General features: G+C 36.7%; 1 protein-coding gene across 2 annotated transcripts in view; it reads left to right on the top strand.

Annotated features, from left to right (window-relative positions):
* ZCWPW2 (zinc finger CW-type and PWWP domain containing 2) overlaps positions 1 to 24,146 on the top strand; it is a 149,775-nt gene that overhangs the window by 17,892 nt on the left and 107,737 nt on the right. Inside the window, exon 2 of one of the 2 annotated variants that reach the window (XM_075548941.1) lies at positions 11,350 to 11,445. The exons of the other annotated variant lie outside the window; for it this stretch is intronic. The gene's annotated coding sequence lies outside the window, so the exon portion shown is untranslated. The remainder of the gene's footprint in view (positions 1 to 11,349; positions 11,446 to 24,146) is intronic. 2 annotated transcript variants of the gene reach the window in all.

The raw sequence follows: 24,146 nt of genomic DNA, 5'->3' as shown, positions 1-24,146 counted from the left end.
CTTTTGTTTAAAATCTTTGAAGAACCAGAATATTGTTATTGTTATTAGATGCTGTGGAGTCTATTTCAAACCATAGTGGCCCCATATGAAACAGCGCAACTATCCCATTGAAGCAGAATATAATTGCTGAAAAATATATCATTTAAATTTATACTATAATAAACTTTTCTTTGTAGTCTACTGTGGTTTGGGACCTAAAATAAAATCTATCAGTGTATATTCATTATTTTAAAAAAAGAGAGAAATAATATACTTTAAGTATCTTGGAGCTATGTAAAAGCTGGCCAGCAGTATCTGCATAAACTGTACCCTAAATGAAAATGATAAATTACAGTTTTGCATAGATAATAGGCTCTTAATAAATTTCTGTTGAATCATTAAATATAATCTGAGGTTGGCATATAGGCACAGATTTGTTAATTAGGCAAATAGATGAACAATGAATACTAAATTTACATTGCAGAGAGGATTAGGATAAATGGACTATAAAGATTACAAGCAACTTAATTATTTGTTAAGTTGAGCACTTGAGAAAAATTATGAAAGAAAGACAACATAATTAGAATGTTCTCATTCTGCATTGGTTTTTGAATATTTTAATTTTCTTCTCTAACTAAAATATAACTCCCTTAAAAGCAATCTTGGAAAGAAATCAAACATTTATTATATGTCTTCAGTGTATCAGGCACTAACATGAATTCTTTTCACATGCTGTTTTAGTTAATTGTTAAAACTGGCTTGTTAAACATTTTTAACATTATCAACATGTTCCAATACTCTGCCATTTTTTAATAATGTGATGGCTTGTGTGTTGTTATGATTCTAGAAACTATGTTACTAGTATTTCAAATACCAGTAAGCTATTTCAAATTACAATCAGAATCACCCATGGTGGACAGGCTTCAGGGGAGCTCGCAGACTAAAATCGACTAGGAAGAAGAACCTAGTGATTTACTTTTTAAAATGAAGTTGCCAGTGCACACTGTATGAATAGTAATAGAACATTACCCAGGAAGATAATCAAATCACAACTGAAGAAGAGTTGCCAGTTCAAAATGGAGTTGACCTAATGGCATGGATGGAGTAAAGCTTTCAAGACCTTCATTAATAGTAAACTCAAAATGGGAATAAACAACAGCAAACTTTCATTGATAATCAGAACATGGTATGTACAAACTATGAGCCTAGGAAAATTGATAGTAAGCAAAATTGAAATGAAATGCACATAGATTGATAACCCTCGGCATAAATGAACCAAAATAGACTATTTCTGGCCATTTTGAATATAATTATTTGGTCTACCTACCAGGAATAATAAATTGAAGAGGAATGGCATTCCTTATCAATAGTAATATTTCAAGATCTATCCTGAAGTAAACTCTGTCAGTATGCCTAGTAGGGAGACCAATTAACATAACTTTTTTCACCTTGATGCATCAACCACTAATACTAAAGATGAAGAAATGAAGAGTTTTATAAAAATCTGCAGTGTGAGTTTGACCAAACAAGAGGTAAAGATGCATTACTAGTGATTGGCCGAAAAGGTGGAAACAAAGAAGGGCTGGGAGTTGGAAAATATGGCCTTGGTGACAAAAATCACCCTGGAGACAGTATGATTGAATTTTGTAGGAACAGGTACTTATTCATTAATAATATCCTTTCCTAACAACGTTAGTGGCATCTGTACATGTGGACCTCGCTGGATGGAATGCGCAGAAATAAATTGATTGCATTTGCGGAAAGAGATTATAAAACAAACAAACACCAAAAAATGAATTGCTATCTAATCAGTTCTGACTCATAGTCACCCTATATTACAAAGTAGAATTGCCCCCTTTGGGTTTCCAAAGCTGTAAATCTTACAAGACTAGAAAGCCTCTTCTTTCTCCTGTAGGAAGTTGGTGGGGTCAAACTGCTTACCTTGTAGTTAGTAGCTGAACTCATAGCCCAGTACTCCACCACAAATCCTAAAGAGATGATCGAAAGTTCAATATCATCCGTCACAACAAGGCCAAGAGCTGGCTGTGGAAAATGACCATTAGTTTCTCATATACAAATTCCTTGAAGCTGAAGCAAATTAAAGCAAAACAACAGAAATACCACCTTGACTTACCTGAATTTACAAACCATCTCAAGAATAGATTTGACATAATTTGAAATTGAAGGAGGGATTAGCATCAGAGTCTAAATTTAAGACTATGGTTTGTAGAAGACTATGAATGTTCGTAAGAGCCCAAGATTCATTTGTGGGAACTACATAGGAAACACGCCTCTGATGAATTCCCTCTATCCACAATTGAGGGATGGGAGGAAAGGGGTTGGCGAGATGAGTATGGAGAGATGAGTATGGAAGAGCAAAGGCATTTTATCTGCTTGAACAGTTACAACTGTCAGTTGATCCCCTCTCCGATGCATGCTGGACCTGATCTAGTTTTCAACATTTTCTCTATTTTTGTTTTGTTTTTGTTCATTCATATGAGGGTGGATCTCAAAGATGTTTTGTCACTGGAGGTCACCCTCTTGAAGTTGTGCTATATGTTTTTCTGGGGGGGGTTTTGTATATGAAACTCAGGACAGATGAACCTATAGGGACAGGAAGTATAATAAGAGATTGTAGAGCAGGGAGAGTAAAGTGGTGGTGGTGTGTGACGGAGGTGGGGGGAGTAAAAGGGAGATGATGTCAAGGAGTTCAGGAAGAAAAAGAATGTAGCAATTCTACAATTCTGCTTGATATATATATTAACTTCCAATTGATAATCATTTAAAAGGTAATAGATTTGACACATTGATCACTAATGAAAGAACCAGAAGAGTTGTGAGATTACATCAAACATACAGAAAGTTAAATTTCATTTTGAAAAAGGAAAGAGAATTCTAAGACCAAACTGGATGTCAGAAGACACTCTCTAAACCTTGAACGTAAAGTAGGCAAAGTGAATGTAAGAAATAATGAAAAGAGTAAAAAATAAAAATCTTCCAAAGGACAGCTCCAGAAACTAAAGTATTGTATGCACTCTCAGCATATCTCAAGCTGAAAAATTCAGGCCTCACAACAATTGAAGATTCCATAGGTAAAATATTGAATAATATAGGTAGCATCAAAATAATATGGAAAGGATGCACAGTCACTGTATCAAAAATAATTGATTGACATTCAATCATATTAGGAGGTAAAAATGTGATCCCAAACAAATGATACTGAAGGAAAAAGTCCAAGCTGCATTGAAGGCATTGATGAAAACCATGTCTTCAGTAATTGACAGACTACCATTTGAGGCATTTCAAAAAACTGATACAACACTGGAAGCACTCACTTGTCAATGCCAAAAAATTTGGAAGACACCTATCTGGCCAAAAGACTGGAAGGGATCCATATTTTTGCCCATTCCATTGAAAGGTAACCCACCAGAAAATGGTAAACAATATCGATATTGTATGCAAGTAAAATTTTGTGGAACATAATTAAAAAATGGTTAGAGCAATACATTTACATGGAACTGCCAGAAATTCAACCTGGGTGTCGAAAGGATGTGACATAAGAGATATTGTTGTTGATGTCAAGTAGAAAGCATAGGGTACCAGGAAGATATTTATTTGTGTTTGCTTTATTATGCAAAGACATTCTACTGTGTTGATTATAACAAATAATGAATAGTATTACGAAAAATAAGAATTTCAGAACCCTTAATTGTGCTCATGCTTAACCTGTAACCAAGTAGGAGGCAGTTGCTCAGAGCAACTTGAAATCAGGAAAGTTGTGTGACCGTGTGCATTTTTTTCCCGCTATATTCATTCAATCTTGATGATGAGCTAGTAATCTGAGAAGCTGGACTACATGAAGGAGAACACAACCATCAGACTTAGCAGAGCACTCATTACCAACATGTGATGTAAAGATGGCAAAACCTTATTTGCCATAAGAGAACTTGGAGCATTTATTTATTTATTCTCATTTTCCCCATTTTATTGTGAGCTCTACATATATTATAAAAATACATAGTTCAATTAGATTAAGCATGACTGCACAATTGTTTCCATCATTTTCAAAACCTTGTCTATCTTCTTGCACTCCTTGGTATCAGCTCCCTTTTATCCCAGCCCCCCACCCACCAAGAACCCTTGCTATTATATTAAATATTGCTATTGTTGTTATTCCTCTCCACCCCCATATCTTACACTATCCAATGTATCCATTCACCTGCCATTCTGTTGTTCATTCTCCTCAAGTGGGGTTATATAGTCATTATTGCTATCAATTCCCACTTTCCCCCTTCCCTTCCCTCTCTTTCTGTACCCTCAGGGAATCATTACTTCCATTATAATTCCTGAATGGTTTATCTGTTATAAACCAAATGGTTATTCCATTATAATTCCTGAATGGTTTAGGTTTCATGCATTGGATTATAATCTATCTTGGATTTCATGCATCAAATATTAATTATGTTAGGCCTGCATATACTTATGTGTATAATTATACTTATACACATAAACATATGCAGGTCTAACGGGATTAATGAGGCAAAACTAAGATCATAATAGTAGGGGGAGAAAATATTAAAGAACTAGAGGATTATTATGTATTTCAACAGTGCTATACTGCACCCTGGATATATTACCCCTTTCGATTGGATGGACTGTCCAATTACCTTACAGGCGAAGTTTGAATCTCCACTTTGTGTATGCTCCTTCATGTCAATTTGGTTACTTGTTTTTGATACCTATCCCCATAGACACCTCTTGATCACACAGGCTGATATGCTTTTTCTATGTGGACTTTTTTACTTCTCTAGATGGCTGCTTGTTTAACTTCAAGCCTTTAAGACCCCCAGGCAGTATATCATTTAATAGCTGGGCATCATATGCTTTCTTCACCACATTTGCTTATGAACCCTTTTTGTCTTTAGCGATTGTGTTGGAAAGGTGAGTAACATACATTGCCACATAATTAAAACAAATCGTTCTTGTACTGAGGTAAGATTGGAGCATTATTGATAAAACATTAAAGCTTACAGTATGAATTAAGCTTTAAATTAAGGAAAGCAAAAATCTTCACAATTATGTCCATAAGCAACATCATGATAAAAGGAGAAAAGATTGATATTTTCTCGGCTCTCGTTTTTAAAAAAAAAAACATTTTATTAGGGACTCATACAACTCTTATCACAATCCATACATATACATACATCAATTGTATAGAGCACATCCGTACATTCTTTGTCTAGGCTCTCATTTTATGTGGATCCGCAATGTCCTGAAACCAGCAACCAAGAAATCAAATGACAAGTTGCATAGGACAAAACTGTTGCAAAAGGCCTCTCTAAAATGATGAGAAGCACCTGACCCAAGTCATGATATTTTAATTCTCCTCTGATGCATGCCAAAGATTTTCAGTGATTAAGAAAGATTGGAAAGAATTTTGCCTTTGAACTATGGATTGATGAAGAATATTGGCTATACCATGAACTGTTAAATAAAGGTACAAATCTTTCTGGGAAGAAGTGCAGCTAGAAGGCTCATTAGAAGTGAGGTTAGTGAGACTTCACTTTATGTACTTTGGGCATATCATCAGGACACCATTGCTGAAGGACACCATTGCTCAAACATAACAATGGCTCTAAAGAGGACAGAGAACTGAGCAGAGATTTGTTCTGTTGTAAGTATGAGAGGTTTTTTTGTTTAAGTTTGTGCAAGAATTACATTTTATAATTTTATTTTCCAAGAAAATTTTGAAGCCCCATCATAGAGTTGCTATAGTTGGAATCTACTCAGTGGCATGTAACAACAACCATCAACATGTATAGATGTTAAAATAATACTGAGATCATTTAACTGATGTGAATTAATTGAAAACCTCACAGGAAATAGAGAATTAAAACCCAGACCCAGTCATGATATTCAATCAATGTAGCATGCCTGTGAATCAACATCTCTCCATTTCAAGCGTAACATAAGATCAAGAATTGATAGTACAAGAGGAAGAAGTTCAAGGTGCACTAAAGGCATTAGCTGAAATCAAGGAATTGGCAAGAACCCAATCAAAATGTTTTAAAAATATGACGAAGCACTGGAAGCACTCAATCTGGGCCAAGAAATTTGGAAGACAGCTGGCCAAATGGCTGAAGAGTTCTATGCTTTTACTCTTGTGACCCTGTGTAAGGCAGAGATTATAAATCACTCTCATTAATACCGCATGCAAATTAAATTTTACTGAAGATTATTTGAAAAAAAAAGTTCCAACAGTACACGGACAGTGAGCTACCTGAATTTTAAAGCAGATTCAATGAGGACATGAAATGGGTGATATTATTGCTCACCTCAGATGGATCTTGGTTGAAAGCAGAGAATATGAGAAAGATAGTTACTTATATTTTATGGTCATGCAAAAGTGTTTAGTTGTGTGGATCGTAACAAACTATGCATAACATTGAAATAAATAAGAATTACAGAATACTTTATTGTACTGCAGTGGAACCCATAAATAGGCCAAGAGACAATTGTTTAAACTAAACAAAGGGATACTGCCTGGTTTAAAATTAGGAAAGATGTGCATCAGCATTGTACCCATTCACCTTATTCTACCTGTATGCTGAAAAAATAATCAGAGAAACTGGATTATGTGACATGGCACCAGGGAATGGAGGAAAGAACATTAGCAACTTTCAGTATGTAAATAACTCAGCCCTACTTGCTCAAAGTGAAGAGGATTTGAGGCATTTGATGATAAAGATCCAGGACGACAGCCTTCAGTAAATATTGTTGTTGTTAAGTGAAATTGTGTCACAGGGTCCTTATGAAAGCAGAACAGAACACTACCTGGTCCTGCACTGCCTCCACAATTGTTCTCATGTTTGAGCTCACCGTTGCAGCCACTGAGTCATTGATCTCATTGAGGGCCTTCCTCTTTTTCGCCACCCAGACCCTTTACCAACCATGATGTCCTTCTGGGAGTGGTCTCTCCTGACAAGGTGTCCACAGTATGTAAGATGAAATCTTGTCATCCTTGCCTCTAAGGAGTCCTCTGGCCGTACTTCTTCTAAGACAGATGAGTACAAGACAGGTTGAAACCAGGGATATCATTGGTGATGTCAGATGGAGCTTGGCTGAAAGCAGAGAATACCAGTAAGATTTTTACTTGTATTTTATTGACTATGCCAAGGTAATCGACTATGAGGATCATTAAGTGTGGATTACAACTAAAAAAAAAAGAAATTCAAAATCCTCACAGCTGGACCAATAGACAACATCGTGATAAATAGAGAAAAGTTTAAGATTGTCAAGGATTTCATCTTGCTTGGATCACAATCAATGTTCATGGTAGTTGCAGTCAAGAAAGCAAACAACATATTTCATTGGGCAAAGCTGCTGTGCAAGTCCTAGTTAAAGTGTAAAGAGCAAGGATATCACTTTGAAGTGTAAAGTATGCCTGACTCGAGCCTTGGCATTTTCAAATCACCTCATATGCATGTGAAAGTTGGACATTGAATAAGGAAGACATACTGTCAGAGGGACAAACAAATCTGTCTTGGAGTAAGTACAGCTAAAATTCTTCTTGAAAGTGAGGATGCCAAGACTTTCAGGCATGTACTATAAACACATTATCAAGCAAGATGGATTCTTTATTAAATTGGAGGGTCATTAAGAGGAAGAACTTGACCAGATGTATTGACATAGTAACTAAAACAGTGAGCTCAAGCATAGCAGCACTTGTGAGGAAAGTGCAGAACCAGGTAATGTTTTGTTCCATCTCAGCGGCATTTAATAACAACATGCGTTATTCAACTCTGCCCAGGCCTGTCTAACTCTAAAGTACCTTATACTTCCATTCTGTCTTACCTTATAAAATACTTGTTCAGTGCTCTTTTAGTTGCTAGGGTTATAATATGTATGTGAACCTTCTCCTAGGAATTTTCCTTGTCTTGTAGATGACTTTAATAAATAAATAACGTCATATAAGTATGTGGTGGGGTCTAGAGTACTTGAGTGTACGTCATAGGAACACTGACTCCATTTGACCCTCCCTGAATGCTGTAGTTAGATAACCTTCATGAGCTTCTATACTGAATCCATTGGCATTGAATAGATTACAACAGTCAATCTATAGAGCAGAATAGAATAATTCTGTAGGGATTCCAATACTGTAAATATTGCAGGAGCAGATTGCCTGATTTTGCCCCCGCCCCCTCCCATAAGAGTGTGTTCAGACTGTCAACTTTGCACTTGTCAGCCCCAACTGCTTCACCCACTACACCACAAGGGCTCCATTATATACTTCCCTACACTCTGTATTTGCCGCCATATTAATACTTCTCAAACTGGATTTTTTTAAAAAAAGTTTTTGTTGTGAGGTGGGTGAAGATTTACAGACCAAATCATCAGTACATTCAATAATTCATATACATTTTTTCAAATTATTCATTATAATCCACCCAATGTACCAACCCGTATGCAACCTTCTCCTTTATTTCCTGTTTCCATTCCTCATTGTTCCCCTAACCCTCTGAACTTTGTCCTTTGATGAAAGGCATTTGCTGCCCTTTTGATCTTAACTTGTTGATTATTCTAACATGGGGGATGAGTTTAGTTCTGGACTTGATGGGTGACTGAGGGCAATTATCTTGAGGGACCCATCAGTCTGCATCTGACTAATAATCCTCGTCTCTTAATATTTTGAGTTCTCTTCCATGTTTTTCTCCCACTCTACCCAGGATCTTTCAAAACGATATACTTTCCAGAGCAGTTGATAGTAGTAGCTGGGCATTATCTAGTTCTAGTCTCAGAGATTTGAAGAGTGGTGTTAGCATGGTCCATTGTATTAATTTATCAAACTGTAGTTTATTTGCCTATGTTCCTGCTAAATCATTCATTTCTTTGTAGAGAGATATCTTTACCTTAGTAGTATGCATGATTCATTGCATACCCTTAATAAGCAAATCAAATCAAGATCTGACACTACTGCAAATAAATATGTGTAACTTTAGATAAGATTTTAGGTGAATGAGAAATGATTGAGAAGTCCTTACAAAATAGGAAAAATCTTTTGAGAATAAGGAAGATGGTCTCAGAATCATAAAGGTTTATAATAATCATTGTGATGATACAAGAATAATGAGTGTGTTATTCCAGATTGACTAGAAAAACAGGTCCAGAGACACTCATATGTGTGTAAGAGAGAGTTTTATATCCAATAGTAAATGTATATTAATAAAACACCCCAGCCCAGTCTAAATCAAGTTGATAATTTTGATATTAGCCCATATGTCCAATGCTAGTTCATAAATTCCTTTCTCTTTGCATTCGGCACATGCAATGATGCCAAAATGCAGGAAGATCACAGGCCAGTTGTGGGTCCACTGGCAGTGGAAGCATCGCAACCCTGCTGTGGGTCTCCATGTGGTACCTCCAGCTCCAGGGCTCCTGTTGTCATCAGCATGGTTTCATGTGGCTTGTCAACAGGAATATTAAGCAGAGAGAGTGTGTGTCCCTCCTCCAGAGAAGAAGACAGGAGTTCCCAGAATCCTCAGAAGGCCATGCCCAAGCAGAAGCATTGTTGAATATGACCTGATTGACAGGCTAGACTGCACCCCTTTTCCCAAGTTGACCGGAGATTATGTAACTGCCACAACAAGCAAAAGAAAACATTAAAAAGATAGCCTTTGAGGAGCTAAGGAATCATCTGAGATTGGAGATTTGTAAGTAGTAGAACCAGTTCCAACAGGCATGACTTCATGATTTCCTCTAAGAATCAGCAGGTCAGATTTAAAAGAAAGCAAAGATATGGCCTGTTTGCATTTGGAAAGGTTTGGGCCTAATAAAATTGAAGAGGTGTTTTAAACGAATAGGAATTAACCTTTTCACATATGAAGATGAGCTTACATAGGTGCCTGTACAGCAACCATCTGGATGTTATTGTGAGTTCATCCTTGAAAATCAACAATTGGAAATATTTTTTTCTGTGTATTTTCTCCAACTCTTCTTTTGTATGACAAATACATTTTACATGATCATAAGTCATGAAAGAAAAATTTAGAAGGAAAGTTAATTAACTTGTTTTGCTTCAGAAACATTTTTTTTTGTCTTACACTATAGATTCTCAACCTGACAAACCTTATTTTATTAAGGAACCTTTAATGGAATTAAGGGGATTTTAAATGAAAAAAAAATTATTAAAGGGCCTTTTTACCCCCTATACTTTTATTGGGAGCTCTTACATCTCTTATCACAAGCCATTCATTCATTGTGTCAAGCACATTTGCACATATGCTGCCATCATCATTTTCAAAGCATTTTCTTTCTACTTGAGCCTGTAATATCAGCTGCTCATTTCCCTCCTCCCTTTCCTGTCCTTCCTCCCTCATGAACCCTTGATAAGTTATAGATTATTATTTTCATATCTTACATTGTCCTCTGTCACCCTTCACCCACTTTTCTGTTGTTCATCCCCTGGGAGGGGGTTTTATGTTGATCCTTGTGATCAGTTCCTCTTTTCTCCCCCTACCTTCCCCTACCCTAATCCTCCTGGAATCTCTATTCTCATTGTTGTCCCTGAGTGCTTTATCTATCCTGGATTCCCTGTGTTTTGGGCTCTTATCTGTAACAGTGTGCATGTTCTGGTCTAATCCAAGTTGTAAGGTAGAATTGAGGTCATGGTAATGGGGGGAAGGAAGCATTAAAGAACTAGAGGAAAGTTGTGTGTTTCATCTGTACTGTACTGCACCCTGACTGACTCATCTCTTCCTTGTGACCCTTCTGTGAGGGGATATCCAATTGTCTATAGATGGGCTTTGGGTTTCCACTCACATTGGGTATGATTTTGTTCTGGATCTTAGATGCATGATACCTGATCCCATCAACACCTTATAATCACACAGGCTGGTGTGCTTCTTCCATGTGGCTTTGTTGCTTCTGAGCTAGATGGCCGCTTGTTTATCTTTAAGCCTTTAAGACCCCAGATGCTATTATTAAGGGGAATTTGAATGGAAACAATATATAGAATGTGAATTATATCTCACTAATGGTGTTGAATAAAATGAAGACAAATGGGAACTTTCCCCCTGTAAACATGGCAAAATTTAAAGACTAGAAAAAGAGCAAATCCTATGTAGTCCAAGCCACATGTCAAGCCACACGTTTCCCAAAACTTTTTGCTTAATTTTGGGCCAGAATTGTTAAATTTATTTTATTTCAGACTTCCTTTCCATCACTACCAATTATATAATGTATGTTTTAAAACTTTCTCTGACTTTACAATGTTTTCTAGCTTGCTCTTTTCTTTCACAGGTGGGGGTGGGGGGGGAGAGGACACATGAAAAAAATACTCAAACAATTATCTACATGTGTTTTCTCCACTAGGAATAAAATAACATTCGCCCAGAAGATGAATACATTCTGTTAATATGCTCAGTGTTATCTATGACCACCAAGATAAGGGGGGATTCATGTCCTCAGGTAACCTAATGTAGAAAATATATAAAGTTCTCAATTCTGAAATTAATTGATTTAATGAATCTTGTTTGTTTCATAATCTCCATTGTTCGTTCTGCATTTTAAAAAAATCTATATTTTTCCTTTAATGGATGCCTAACTGTGTTAGTCTGGGTAAACTAGGGAAACAAATCCACAGAAACTTATGTGCATAAGAGAGAGTTTTATATAAATCTTAAGTGTATATTAAGAAAGCATCCCAACCCAGTGCTGTCCAAGCCCATAAGTCCAACATTAGTCCATATGTCCGACACCAATCTACAAAGTCCTCCTCAATCTCGCAAAATACACACAATGATATGGACTGCAGAAGGAAAGTCAAATCAGTGAGCGTGTAAGCATCTCAGCACTGGCAGGGGTCTCCACATAGCTGCTCCAGCACCCAGGGCCACATCAGGGTAGGTCCATTCTCCTTAGGGATGTCCTGCAGGAAATGAACCTTGCCAGCTGAAGCAGGGAACTGGCTAAGGAAGCTGCACCCTGGTTAGACCATCAGAAAGCAAGAGACCCAAGAACTAGAAAGGCAAGGTTCACCCAGCCTTTTATCTCTCCACCTTTCAATTAATCCCACATGTGTTTATCAGCCAGGTTGGCACAATAAACCTTAACTATCTCACTAATGTACTACAAATGTTTGTGTATTCGTACTGACCTAAAGGTGTGTAACCCAGCTGTACTATTTTCGAACCCAGGTTGAACCCAGCTGTTCAATGTACAGAAAGTCTGGTAATCTGTTTCTGTTAAGATTACTGCCAAGACATTTATAGAGGTCTACATACAGGCGTGTACATATGTAAATATATTTATAGATAATGATAGGGAACTAGATCTATACATATATTTATAGGTTTAGTATTAAGGGAGCAGATGGACATTGGGCCTCTGCTCAAGTACTCCCTCAACGCAAGAACACATTGCTCTATTAACCTGGCATTCCATGATGCTCACCTTCCCAACATGATTGCTGAAAAATGGGTGCATAAGCAAATGTGGTGAAGAAAACTGATGGTGCCTAGCTCGAAGATAAACAAGCAACCAGCTAGCTGAGAAGCAACAAAGTCTGCAAGGAAGAACACCAGCCTGTTTGATCATGGGGTATAGATAGGATCAGGCATCAGGCATCAAAGACCCAGAACAAAAAAAAACCATATTGTGAATGAGGGTAGGTGCAGAGTGGAGACCCAAAGACTATCTGTAGACAATTGGACCTCCCCTTACAGAAGGGTCATGAGGAGGAGATGAGCCAGTCATAGACCGATGAAACATACAACTTTCCTCTAGTTCTTTAAAGCTCCCCACCCTCCACTATTGTAACCCCAATTCTACCTTAAAAACCCGGCTAGGCCAGAGCATGTACACAGGTACAGATAAGAAGCACAGGGAACCCAGAACAGATAAACCCCTCAGGACCAATATTGAGAGTAGCGATACCAGGAGGGGAAGTGGAAGGTGGGGGGTAAAAAGGGGGAATCGATCACAATGATCTATATATAGTCTCCTCCTAGGGGGAGAGACAACAGAAAATTGGTTGAAGGGAGACATCAGTTAGTGTAAGATATGAAAAATAATTATTATTTATAAATTATCAAGGGTTCATGAGGGAGGGAGGGGAAAAATGAGCTGATACCGAGGGCTCAAGTAGAAAGAAAATGTTTTGAAAATGATGATGGCAACAAATTTACAAATGTGCTTGACATAATAGAGTCATGTATGAATTGTGATAAGAGCTGTATGATCCCCCAGTAAAATGATTTTTTTAAAAAAGAAAGAAAATGATTACAGTCCAGAAAACACTATGGACAGTTCTGATCTGTTAGTATCTAGGGTCTGTAGTATCTATGAATTAGAATCAATTTAACACAATTATTTTTTTGTTTGTATCCATTTTACATTGTAATGATTAAAATTTAGCCATCAGCCTTAATTCTGGCCTGAATTATCCAGAATTTCCATATCAGTTAATTGAAAATCATTTGCATTTTGGTAGAAATACTGATTTTGTCAAATTGTTGTTATTAGTTGCCATTAAATTGGTTCCAACCCATAGAGACCTTGTGCACAATAGAGCGAAATATTGTCTGGTACTGCATCTTCCTCACAAATGTTCCATGCTTGAACACATTGATGTAGCCAATATGTCAATCCATATCCTTGAAGGGACTTCCTCTTTTTTCCTGCCTTTACTAAACTTTAACTAAACATGATGTCTTTCTCCAGGGACTGATCTCTTCTGATGTGCTTAAAATGTGTAAGACAAAGTTTCCCAATTCTTGCCTCTAAGGAGCACTCTATGAGTACTTCCTCCAAGACAGATTTGTTTGCCCTCTTAGCAGTCACCAATACTTTCAATATTCTTCTTTAGAACCACAATTCAAAGGTATCAATTCTTTGGTTTTCTTTATTCAATGCTCAACTTTCATATGCTTATGAGGCAATTGAAAATACCATGGCTAGGGTCAGGCTAACCTTAATCTTTAAAGTAACATCATGCTTTTCAATACTCTAAGGAGTTCTTGTGCAGCAGTTTGAGCAAATACAATGTGTTGTTTGATCTCTTGACTGCTGCTTTCTTGAGCATTAATTGTGGACAGATGCAAGACAAAATCCTTGACAACTTCAACCTTTTCTCCATTTATCATGATGTCACCTACTAGTCCAGTTGTGAGGATTTGGGTCATCTTTACATTGAGTTGTAACCCAAACTCAAGGCTGGATTACCAATAGACATCTTTAAAAAATTAAAGTGGTAAATTGAAGTCTCCAACTATTATTTCTATATCTTCCTTTAATTCTGTCAGTACTTGCTTTATATATTTGGGGGCTTGGATGTTAAGTCCACAGATATTTATAATTGCTACTTTTAAATAAATGGACCCTTTTATCATTATATTACTCTCCATCTCTTTTTTTTACTCAACATTTTCTTTATGTGATGCTAAAATTGTTCTTTCTTGTTTTACTGGAGCAATAGTACTTAATATGATAACAAATCATAAAAGATCAATAAATGAGTCACTTGATATCAGTTAGAGACCAATTAAGTTTTAATTGCACAATCTGCATTTCTTGTTTACTTTGGACTCAGTGATAAAGGCTCTATGACTTTTGTTAACAATGCATACCAGCAGTATATTGAGTCTCTGAATTAAAGTAGATATAATAAAATATTTTGATATTGCTTTCATTTTTTTTTCGATTTAACATTCTTAATATATCACATGCTGGATTTCTGGCAACCAGTTTATACTCTTTTCTATAGTGTGAGTCTAGACCTTTTCTCCAGAAAAACATATCTATAATTCAAATTGCTTATTTAGCAGACTCACGGGCATTTCAAACTCAAGACATCCAGAGATAGCAATATTGCTTTTCCCCAAATCTCAAGCTTGACCTGTAATTATGTCTCCTATTTTCTTATTAATTCCACTGTCCATGTAGTTGTTCTAGATTAGCAAAAATCTTGGACTCATCTGCCACTATGACCCCTTCCGTTATCACCAGGAGCCTTTTCTTCCCTTTCCAAGCCCAAACACAGGAATATATTCGCAAGATCCTTCCTGAATGCTTTGCATATTCATCTTATCTTCTCCAACAGGATTTCTATTAATCTAATGAGGTTCTCATCAATTCTTGTACAATATTTTGTAGTAGATTTCTCAGTAGTTGATAGGGCTGCCTCCAGTTTCTCCATATAGCTTAAATCCTGCTATAGTCTCTGGAGTTATATTTCTAAAACAAATTGAATCTAAGACACCATTGAAATGAGAAGTGCCATTATTTTATGCACACTAACAGAAGAAAAACTGCTAGATTAAACTATGACACAGTGCTTTCTTAATACCGATTATTTTCATTTTATAGTAATTGAAAAAGCTCTTTTGGACTTTGTTGCACATAAATTCTTATCACAGTTCAATTTTGTGTACACATTAAAAAGAAAGCATAAATGAAATAAATTGATTAAGAAATTCTTAAACTTCTTAACATAAGAGTAATTTTCTTCCATCACTTTTCAATTCAGTTTTTGACATCTATAATTTCTCATATACTTCTTTTCTGTGCCATCAAAAGCATGAGAGAAACAGCATTTCTTGAGTGCTTCATTTTTATCTCTGAGATTTTCTTTCAATTGCTGTTGCAGTTCAAAACAATTTGATTCTGGTGATATTTTGTTCTTACCTGCAGGCACCAACTAATATTTTTTATGTAAAACTTGGACTTATTATTGGAATGTTTAGGAATGGTGGCTGTCTAGCCATACCATCAGAAAACAACCATGTAGCTACACTTAGATCAGTTTATGCTTAGGCAATGATAATTGCATCATGACGTTAAGAGGTCATTGAATGGAAGACTCATTGTGGTTACTGAAATGTGCTTATGAAGCTACAAAATATTTTCTTTCTTCTTTTAAAAAAATTTTTTTCTTGCTTTTATGCAGTGAATGGTTCCTCTTTGCCTGGAGGATAATGTTTATTAGCTTAGCATGGTAAATAAACCTTTCTTAATCTTACCTCAATATGTTCTATCCATGCTTCACAGCTCAAGTTTTAAGAATTCCTTCAGGATCAGGTATCAGGCATCAAAGAACAAAAAATCATATCACTGTGAATGAGGGGGAGTGCGGAGAGGAAACCCAAAGCCCATCTGTAGGCCACTGGACATCCCCTTAGGGAAGGGTCCCTGGGAGGAGACGAGCCAGTCAGGGTGCCATGTAGCAATGATGAAACATACAACTTTCCTCTAGTTCCTAAATGCTTCCTCCCCGCCCCCCACTATTATGATCCCAATTCTACTTTACAAATCTGGCTAGACCAGAGGATGTTCACTGGTACAGATAGGAACTGGAAACACAGGGAATCCAGGGCGATGATCCCTTCAGGACCAGTGGTGAGAGTGGCTACACCAGGAGAGGGTGGAGGGAGAGTCGAGTGGAGAGGGGGAACTGATTACAGGGATCTACAGATAGCCTCCCTGGGGGCCAAACAACAGAAAAGTGGGTGAGGGGAGATGTCGGACAGTATAAGATGTGACAAAATAATAATCTGTAGATTATCAAGGGTTCATGAAGGAGCAGGGAACAGGGTAGGGAGGGGGGAGGAAATGAGGAGCTGATGCCAGGGGCTTACGTTGAGAGAAAATGATTTGAGAACTGAGGGCAATGGATGTACACATGCCCTTTACACAATTGATGTATGTATGGATTGTGATAAAAGTTGTATGAATCTCCAATAAAATGATTAAAAAAGAGAATTCCTTCACCATCTTTGTAATGTTACACATTCATGCCTTTTCTCTTGCATTTCCCTTTGCTTCTATGCTCCTTTCCTCCCTCTTTATGACAAATCCCAGGTTATCCTCACAGAATCAGGTTCAATGTCATCTCTTTTAAACATTTTTCCTAGGGATTTCTTTTTGTAAGCTAAACTGTTTACTCATGTATTTCTTTATAGATTTTTCTCACGTCTAGTATAAATTTTATCACATTGTATTATATTTATCCATTAATTTACAAGATTAATTTTTTTTATTTCTTTGTGAATTCGTGACTAGGGATTGTTTCTTATTCATCTTTTCTCCCTAGTACTTAAATTATGATAAACTGAGAAAATACTGAAGTTGTCAAGGGTTTCTTATCACTCAGATCCACAATCAACAATCATCGAAGCAGCAGTCAAAAAAGAAGAGTAACAAGCACGGCACGGTCTCCTTGGCAACTCCCCTGAGGTTCCACTAGGAGGGATATGTTGCACTTCTGGAAGTCAGAAATGAACTTAAAAGGTGGGAACAGGACATGAATAGAAATTTTCCAAGAGATGCCACTGGAATGACTAACAAATACACAAAGAAATGCTCAGGATTACTAGCCACCTGGGAGGTGAGAATGAAAACAATGATGAGATATTGCCTTACATTCATGATTGCCCAATTAAAAAAAACAGCAAACAACAAATGCTAGAAGAGGCCTCTTCTGTACTGCTGGTTGACTTGTAAGCATGTACATCCACGTGGAGAGTGCTATGGTGCTACCTAGAACAGCCCCGAGTAAAATACTGTACAAGTCAGCAATCGTTTGCTGGCCTCACAGCCCAAAGAAGGAGCAGATGTATGTTTTCCCTGTGCATTTCAACACTGTTCAAAGTAGCAAGAAGTTGGACACCACTCAAATGCCTATCAATAGATTAATGGATAAGAACCTGTGGTACATCTTCACAATGGAATATTACATATCCTTAAAAACAACCATGAAACCATGAAACACCCCATGATATGGATGAACCTGGAAACCATTTTGCTGTGTGAAGTTAGTCAATCACAAAAATAAAAATATTGTATGAATCCACTACTATAAGGCTAAGCACCAAAATGAAGGCCGGCTTTGTGTAATCTAATCCGTTCCCTAATCCATGCCTGTAAATCATAGGCAATCGATTAAACTTGTTGTTCGGTACTGTTTAGTTGATCCCAATTTATAGCACCCTGTATACAAGAGAATGAAACACCACCCAATCTATACCATTCTCATTGTTGTTCTGTTTGAGGCCATTGTTGCAGCCACTGTTGTCAATCCATCTCATTGAGGGTTTATACTTTATCAAGCACAATATCCTTCTCTAGGGACAAGTCTATCCTGAAACCAGGTCTAAGAACATGAATAAAGAGTGAATTGGGTTACTAGCTAGTACTCTTATTACCCTTGCTTTATATATAGTGACCTAGTGATTAAATAATTTGTCCAGTAAAAAGAGAGAGGGCTGGAATGGTACCCAACTATGCTGACTAAAAATCGAGTGTAACAGCTGTCTTGAATGAATGATTAAATGAAGAGTCCTGAATTTAGAACTGTAGAATTCTGAAAATATCACTTCATTATCTCCTGAAAAATAAGTTTAGGTTTTTTTTTTTTAATAAACTCTCTAGTTCAGGGGTGGACACACTGTGGCTTGTGGGTCATATGCAACTATTTTGGTATGTACATGTGGCTCTGAAGTAAAATTGAAAAAGATTAAGGGATATTATTCAGATAATGGTAATTTTGTATGTTTTTAGAAATATATTTATGCCTCTCAAATAATTATTAAATTGTTGTGAGGGACAGGATTGGCTTTGCTGTCTCTAAAGTTTGCTTCGCCCTGCTCTAGTTCAATGTGGTAGACATGTTGAACAATTAAGAGCAGAAGTTGTGTAAAGCAGGAATGCCACTTAGCTTAGCTTGGCACTTGTCCATGTCTTTAAGAATGAATGTTTGGACAAGTGAGGCAGGCTTGTACAGAGGGCCTATCAAAGACTCTAGTGGGCATGTAACCCCCTTTCTTTCTCCTCATTTGCATGTTTTCTGGTGGCAATAATTTTTCAATGTAAGATAAAATGTAATAGACATATTGAGAGCCTAGTGTGAAAAGCATAAGTATTTTATAATCTGTATTATAAATTCTATTAACCTGGATAAAATATGTCAAATCTAAAGTACTGAGAAGTTTAAGTTAGATGGAAAATGAATCTCACTATTTGCGTACTAATGACATTTCCTTGGTGTTAATTTATCTCTTCAGTATTATCCACTGTGAGACCCAACATCCTAAGAAAATCTAAAAACTTTATCTACCATTTAAAGCTAATCTTTTAATCCCCTTAACATTTTATAATAGACTATCATAATGGAGTTTCTTAAGCTTTCCATTGATGTGGTACTACACACTTTAGTCCTTTCTCTTTTACAGAAGTACATTGCTTGCAAGATTGACAAAGTCTTAGGCTGTTGAGTGTCAGGCTGTAATCACTTTCTGCTGTCTTTAATATCTTCTACACTTTACTTGAATTATTAGTGTTGCCAAATGTGCTTGAATTATTAGTAGTGTTGCCTTAAGTGTGCTTTCAGCAGAGGTCTCATGTCCTGTTTAACACCGCCAACAACTGGTCTGAGTAAGGATTCCACTGTTATTTTGATATTGAATATTAGGAAGGATCATTTTCTGGTATATTTAAAATAGAAATGCGTGGAAAGTTTCAAGTGAAACTTGCAGTAGATAATCTAATTGTTTCTCCAACTGACACTACTCCAATACTTGCCTTAGACTCAGAATCTTCTACATGTGTATTTATATTTGATTTTTGAGTTGGTATCCTCTGACTATTCTGAATTTGAATATTCTTCAAATTTACATGGCAACCACTAATGTAAAAAATTAAGACATTGAAGATATTTAACAACATATCAGGACAGAAATTAATCAAAAGTGCAATCAGTCTGCACTTATAATTGCTAGTGAAGGGGACATGAAAGTTGAAAGCAAAGACAAATCCAAAACCCAAATCAAATTCACTACCATTGAGTCTATCCTGACTCATAATGACCCCGTAGATCTGGACAGAATTGCTGTGGTGGGTTTCCTAGACTGTAACTCTTTATGGAAGTAGAAAGCCTCGTCATTTTTCTGAGGTGCTGCTGGTAGTTTTAAACTGATAACCTTGTGATTAGCAGGCCAAGGTATAGCCACTACATTAACATGACTCTATAAATACAGATCAGTTACAGAAAAAAATATGACAGTGTTTGATAAACTCAGCACTGAAGAGGACACACAATAAAAGTTACAAATATTAGAAATAAAGCAAAATATCAGCATTAAAGTGAAGCGTGATAGAATGAGATATAGTTTTTAGTGAAACTAGAGAAGGTTACCTTAATTGGTTATATTTTGATGGTAATTGAATTATCTTAAATAGAACCAAATCTGTGTGGATTGATCATGTATTATTCTACATATACCTTCAAAAGCATTAGGAATTAAGCCAATCACACTAATGATATTGAAGAGACTACTTTGTGTGTGTTTAATTTCTCTTGAAGATAGATCTCTTTCATATCTTTTTTCATAACTTAACATTCCACAGGAAAAAATACTTTTCCTCTGGATGCAAATTGAATATTAGATTCAATTTGGTCTGTCAAGAACTTATTAAACTTCTTTTTTATATAAAAAAATCACACTAAAATCCTTCTCTGGAGGCTCAATAAAATACTCTGTAAAACTGACTGAAAAATGAACAATTTTTTATAATTAAAAATGAATATTGAATTTTAAAAGTTGTATTTAAGTGACATTTAGATTTAGCTGAACAAGAACATTTTTTGTTTGCTTTTTAAATTCATAACACAGTGATTCCTACTACATTTTTCATCCTCTGGCAGATGTTTGCTACCATAGGCACTTGTGAGATTGTTGGAAATTACTAATTCTTGGAGACTAATCCTTTATAGACTGTTGAGGAGCAAGGGTGTTATTTTGAGCGCTAAAGAGCATCCAACCCAAGCTAGGTATTTTCTATTACCTCATATGTATGTGATTAGACACTGAATAAGGAAGAGAAAAGAGAAATTAATACATTTGAATTCCGGTGAGGATCAGGAATATTGAAAGTACCGTAGACTGCCAAAGGACAAACAAATCTGTCTTGCGAAAATATGGCAACCGTGGTCCTTAGAGTCAAGGGTGATGAGACTTCAATTTTGACACGTTGTTCACTTTTGACTAGTCCCTGGAAAACCCCGTGCTTGTAGCATAGAGGGGCAATGAAAACAGGAAGACCCTCAGCGAGATGGATTGGCACAATAGCTGCAGCAATGGGCTTAAACACGAGAAAGTTGTGGGGATGGGCGAGACAGGGCCGTGTTTCATTATGTTGTGTGCAGCTAAGAGCACTATGGGTCCCAACCTACTTGATGGCACCTAAAAACAACACCAACAGTGCTAGATATCTTTAGTACTTTCTGGGATTATTTTCAAACCCCTGCTTTTAAAATGTTTCCCATTAGATTCTAACGAACCGGTTCATTATAAATAATTATATTAAATCATTATAAAGAAACATAAATTTTCTAGTTTCATATGTGACTATTCTAAGTTTTGTTTAACTTGGAATCATTCACAAATTTGATATTGCTTTTTTTAAACATTTTATTAGGGGCTCATACAACTCTTATCACCGTCCATACATATACATACATCAATTGTATAAAGCACATCTGTACATTCTTTGCCCTAATCATTTTCTTTTCTTTTTTTTCCTTTTCTTTTTTTACATTTTATTAGGGACTCATACAACTCTTATCACAATCCATATATATACATATATCAATTGTATAAAGCACATCCATACATTCCCTGCACCAATCATTCTCAAAGTATTTGCTCTCCACTTAAACCCTTTGCATCAGGTCCTCTTTTTTTCCCCCTCCCTCCCCACTCCCCCCTCGATATTGCTTTCATACATTATATAATCCTACCAGTATAATCTATCCTAAAAAGAAATAGTATGAGACTTGCTGCTGTCTCTCCCTTTGGGAGTATGAGAAAGGGAGATGAAGATCTGTGAGGTTAGCTCCCATAGTCTAAGGGTTTTGATTACCACATGATTCCAGAAGTTGGGGTTTTAAGCACTAGAGAGGTGAGAAATTGGAACTGAAGTGCAGGGTTAAATCCAGTGAGCAAGAGGCCAAACATGATAATGGGATGGGAGAAAAGTAAAAGGAAATAAAGGGAAGAATTGGGAGGCATAGGACATTTATAGAGGTCAAAACACAGGCATGTATATATGTAAATATATTTATATACAATGGCAGGGAAATAGAGCCATGTACATATATTTATTTATAAAGTATTACGGGAGCAGATGGACATTGGCCTCCCCTCAAGTACTCCCTCAATGCAAGAACAATTTGTTCTACTAACATGGCACTTTGTGATGTTCACCTTCCCTGACACAATCACTTAAGACAAAATGGGTGCATAAGCAAATGTGGTGAAGAAAACTGATGGTGCCCAGCTATCAAACAATATAGCTTCTGGGGTCTCAAAGGCTTGAAATTAAACAACCAGCCATCTTGCAGAGAAGCAACAAAACCCACATGGAAGAAGCACACCAGCCTATGTGATCATGAGGTGTGAATGGGATCAGGAATCAGGCATCAAAGACACAAAACAAACAAACAAAAATCATTTCAATGGGAATGAGGGGGAGGGCAGGGTGGAGACTTTAAAGCCCATCAGTAGTCAATTGGACACCCCTGTCAGAATGGCCACAAGGAAGTGAAGAGCCAGTCAGGGTGCAGTATAGCACTGATGAAACACACAACATTCCTCTAGTTCTTTAATGCTTCCTTCCCCCACCCCCACTACCATGACCCCAGTTCTATCTTACAAATCTGGCTAGGCCAGAACATGTATACTGGTACAGATACGAGCTCACAACACAGGGAATCCAGAGCAGATAAACCCCTCAGGAGCAATAAGGGGAGCAGCGACATTAGGAAGGTAAGGGTGGGGGTTGGGGAAGTAAGGGGGAATCAATGACAATGATCAATGTATAGCCCCCCATCCCAGGAAACACAGCAGAAAAGTGTGTGAAATGAGACAGCAGTCAGTGTAAGACATGAAAAGAAAAAGGAGAATTTATGAATTATCAAGGGGGCCCTGGGGAATGGAGGGGGAGAGAGGAGGGAGGATGAGGAGCTGATTCCAGGGCTTCAAGTAGAAAGAAAATGTTTTGAAAAGGATCATGACAACATATGTATAGATGTGTTTGACAAAATGGATATTTGTATGGATTGTGGTAAGAGTGTCCAATAAGATGAAATTAAAAATTTTTAAATCAAATCAAAACAAATGAGTAGAGAGAAACTCAAATAGAATTTGAGAATCCACAATCTTAAGAGACTTTGGGACTGTAATTTTCTTTATGTGTTTGAAATAATATGCTCACATAAATAAAAATTAACCTATAATTAAGCTCACGCCAGCAATGTTTCTGGGCCAGATGGCAGGGGTAAATGCAAAATCACCCTGCAGGCATACATCCCTTGTCAGAAGCAAAAATAATTTCCATAGTATAGACTTCACTAAAAGTGAGCTGTCATTACAAAATTACAAGGAAGTAATCTAATAGGAGGAAATTCAGCAGATTCACTTCACAACAGACTTAACTACTCCCTACAAAATTTATTCATACATGTATTTATATATTAAAGTTTACTTAAACTTCTCTCTTATATTTCATATGTGGAATATAAGAGTAATCCACAGATATTGCTTTAAAATAATAGAAACCTTTATTTAAAATCTGAAAACATGAACTATATTCTCTAACTATGTCTATACACATTGGAAAGCAGTGTTTCCATTTCTCTAACCCTTCCTTTTCCCTAAAATTCTGTGCTTTTCAGTCTACACCATGTCAAAATAGTAGTTGGGATAATCCCAATGGGATGCAAATTGTGTTCCTTTCCATTGTTCTTTGAATTTAGAGAAGAAGCCCAGTGTGTCCGGTGTGGCAAGATCAGGTCTGTAGCATGCATGGAGTAAAGCTTCTTGATTAAATTCTCATAGACTAACCCAGGTAAAGAATGAGCAGGTACATTGTAGGGCTGGAAAACAATTCCATGGTGCAGCTATTGTAGCCTTTTTTGTAAACCAATGCAGTCTTCAATTTTCATAAAACTTTTCCACAGTAAGTGATAGTAGTCTTGTGTCTTTTGAGAAAAAATATCAAATCATTATAACCTTGTGATCAGACTTGAATGCTTCTGAATTTTGCTGGTCCAGCAGATCTCCTTAGAAGCCACTGTTTTGCTAGGACCTCACTCTCTGGAGGGTACGTACTATTAA

Source organism: Tenrec ecaudatus, chromosome 4 (genome assembly GCF_050624435.1).
Source record: "Tenrec ecaudatus isolate mTenEca1 chromosome 4, mTenEca1.hap1, whole genome shotgun sequence".
Lineage (NCBI taxonomy): Eukaryota > Metazoa > Chordata > Mammalia > Afrosoricida > Tenrecidae > Tenrec > Tenrec ecaudatus.
This window is presented reverse-complemented; position numbering and strand designations above follow the sequence as displayed.